Source organism: Halichoeres trimaculatus, unplaced genomic scaffold (genome assembly GCF_033239565.1).
Source record: "Halichoeres trimaculatus isolate MK-OKI-2021-1 unplaced genomic scaffold, fHalTri1.1 fHalTri1_scaffold_8, whole genome shotgun sequence".
NCBI lineage: Eukaryota > Metazoa > Chordata > Actinopteri > Labriformes > Labridae > Halichoeres > Halichoeres trimaculatus.
In genome coordinates, this window is record NW_027437186.1 from 14,262,580 (window position 1) to 14,265,885 (window position 3,306).

Consider the following 3,306-nt stretch of genomic DNA (forward strand, 5'->3'; position numbering starts at 1 on the left):
CAGAGAGAGGAAGATGATGTGCAGTGTCATGAAAAACCTCGTTTTTTCACGAAAAGGCAGGACTTAAGATGGGCCTCCAGACAAAGATTTGGGTGGAGATGAAAATGGTGCTGCTGATGCTTTGTAATACAGGCTGTGTTTTATCCTGGTGATTACAGGTAAAGAGCGGTAACTGAAATAAATCAAAGAAAAAGTGCTGACCATTTCGGCATCACTGAACAGCGTTTTCCCCTGGTTCTAAAATTCTATTACTTTCTGCTAACAGTCTGCGCAGCCCTCTGAGACACATGAAACTGAGCTGTACACATAAACCGATTTGACTCGGCTAAATATTTGTTTATGTTACAAAGATAAGCACCCTTCATCCCACATGAAAACACACACACACACTTGTACACATAAATAAACACACACAGCTCACACACATTCTGTGTCCTGTTTGGAGTCAGACACCAACTGACCAGACAAATGTTCTTTTGCTTCTCCTCTCAAACACTGCCGCTGGCTAACACTCTGCTTTGTGTTTGTGTGTGTGTGGGTGTGTGTGTTTTGACTGTGTGTGTCAGTTCTTGCCCACCCTCCAGGTTTGTGTGTATTATAGCGGCCCACTGCTCCTGTGTCCTTTTATTAAGGTCAATTTGGTTACTAGGGTTGGCAACACACACACACACACACACACACACACACACACACACACACACACACACACACACACACAAGTACACTTTCTCTTGAGCCAGATCAACCACTCTATATATCCTCTTTCATCTGTCCTGTCATGGATGTGTGTGTGCATGGATTTATTGTGTTGTGACTGGAGTGTCATTTTTACTGAACACAGAGGTTTAAGATGCTAATTACATGATTCATGCTGACAACAGAGTGGAGATTTCCACTTGCAGTGATAGTTTTATCTTACAGCTCTCAGCATGGCTCACATGTTGCCAGACCTGTGAGCCATGAAGCGTTTGATTTAATGTTGGGCAAAGTATCAAGTTGTCACATAAACATGTACTAGAGCAATCCCAGAATGAAACTGATGGCTGCTTTGATCAGCTTTTTCAAAGAGTCATTGGAAAGTAATTCTCGACTGATTGGTGAATCTCGGAAAGTAATTCTCGACTGATTGGTGAATCTCCTAAGAAAAGCAAAATTGACGTAACCCTTACCAATCAGTAACATTTTATGTTGCTGAAGTTATTCCTATTGTTCGCCTTCCAAACTTGTCAGATTCAGGGTCCAAAATCTCATGGCCATTGTCTTTTTAAATGTAAAAACACTGGTTAGCTGAACGAAGACAATTCTGTGCCAAGGCAACAGTGAGGGTAGTTTCCAGAGAGCTGGCCAGTCAGAAGAAGAAGAAGTGCTTTTTCAGAATTTTTCCTTTGCTTTTAAACAGGAGTGAGGAGTTTTAAACTGGATTCATGTTTGTATCCCAAAATTTGAGCCAGAAAACTGGGATTGTATGAGAAGTCAGAAATTTATCCAAACTAACAATCTCTAAAGGATATTTCTTCTCAGAAACACAAATAAATAACTGTAATTTTTCAATCAAAAAAGTAATATTGTGCTTTACCATTTTTTGGTAAACCAGTTAATTAGATAATTAATTGATAAAGAAAATAAATATGTTTTAGCGTTAAATATATAACTTTGATGAAGGAGCTTGCACTTCCTGGTGGAAACACCATTACAGAAATATAACAAAACTTTGGTAGTCAAGTATTGGCTATTCATTTAGGGCAGTAGAGGCAAACACCCTACTCCAGGTGGCAGTCTAATAAATTTGTCAAGCACTGTGTACATTTCAGAAAGAGCACATATTATCTGGTTATAAGCACAAGTTAAACATGAAAGATGGTTACGTCTTTGAATCTCTAATTTAAAGGTTAAAAGCAATATGAAGTCACAAAAAATTCACATCAACGTTCAGAGCGGATTATTATGACTGTTATTTTCAGTGTAAAGTGAGAAGTAAAGCAGACGGGTGGATCAGTGACACAAACCATGAGAACAGATCAGTGTGGGGTCTTTTGAACAGAGCCGTAGCATAATCAGCTGTCTCTCTTAGTTCAACAAGTTACATCACCCAGTTTAAACATTGGATCAGTTGCAGTGATATGTAAATGTACTGCATGGTAAAGAACATGTCAATGAGGTGTATGAACTTATGACTGTAATGTATATCATATACATCCTGCAGCCTTAATGCATCTGAGACTGCACACAGCTGCTGTCAGCACACATCCAATCACACATCTGCTCCACCCTTTGTTTCACTCATCCACTGTTTGTTGGCTGTTATCTCAGACAGCTGTGTGTGTGTGTGTGTGTGTGTGTGTGTGTGTGTGTGTGTGTGTGTGTGTGTGTGTGTGTGTGTGTGTGTGTGTGTGTGTGTGTGTGTGTGTGTGTGTTTGTGTGTAATGTAAGGTTATTGCTATCAGTGATGAGGAGTCCAGGATGTTACACTGTGTGTGTATATGTGTGTAAATATATAAGTGTGTGTTGGATGACATTACTAAAAAGAGTCGACATGTTACACAGCAGTGGAGGCTTTAGACCCTCCAGCATTATACACATACACACACACACGCTCTACCATACTCAAACACATACAGCCTCTCATCTTGGCTCTGTGTGTGTATGCATGACAAGACCTCTGGGACCCCCTTAAACACACTTATACACACAAACACTCACCACCACTTCCCCCACCCACCCAAACTCGGCAGCCTGGCGTCTAATAGCGCCCAACATCTTCCTCTGACGTGGCTGTGTGTGTGCAGTGTGCCGTGTGTGCGTTTGTGTGTGTGTAATCTGTGTGTGGTGTGTGTGGCTGCGGCAGAGAGAACACTGCGACCTAAAAACCCAGCTCACTGAGAGCGACTGCACGCCGAACAGAAGGCTCATCCAAGTGTAAACACACACATACACAAACACACACACACGTGTACAATGAGCACGTAGGGACGTGTGTGAACATGCATACACACAAGGCACGTGGATTCACAACAGATGCAGACACATTAGCACAAAAATCAACACATGAATAAATACACATACGCATTCCTCACTGTGTGTGTGTGTGTGTGTGTGTGTGTGTGTGTGTGTGTGTGTGTGGTGTGTGTTCCTGTCCTTCCATTTACCCAGGTTTACCCTCCTCCCCCTACCACCCTCCAGCCTATCATCTCCTCAGCCAACACACCTGTCATCCATCAGCTCATGACATCCAGTATCCTCATCACCTGATGGCTGTTTCAGTCCTTGTGGTAGCTCTGCTAAGACAAGGGATGGGTACCGAATTAG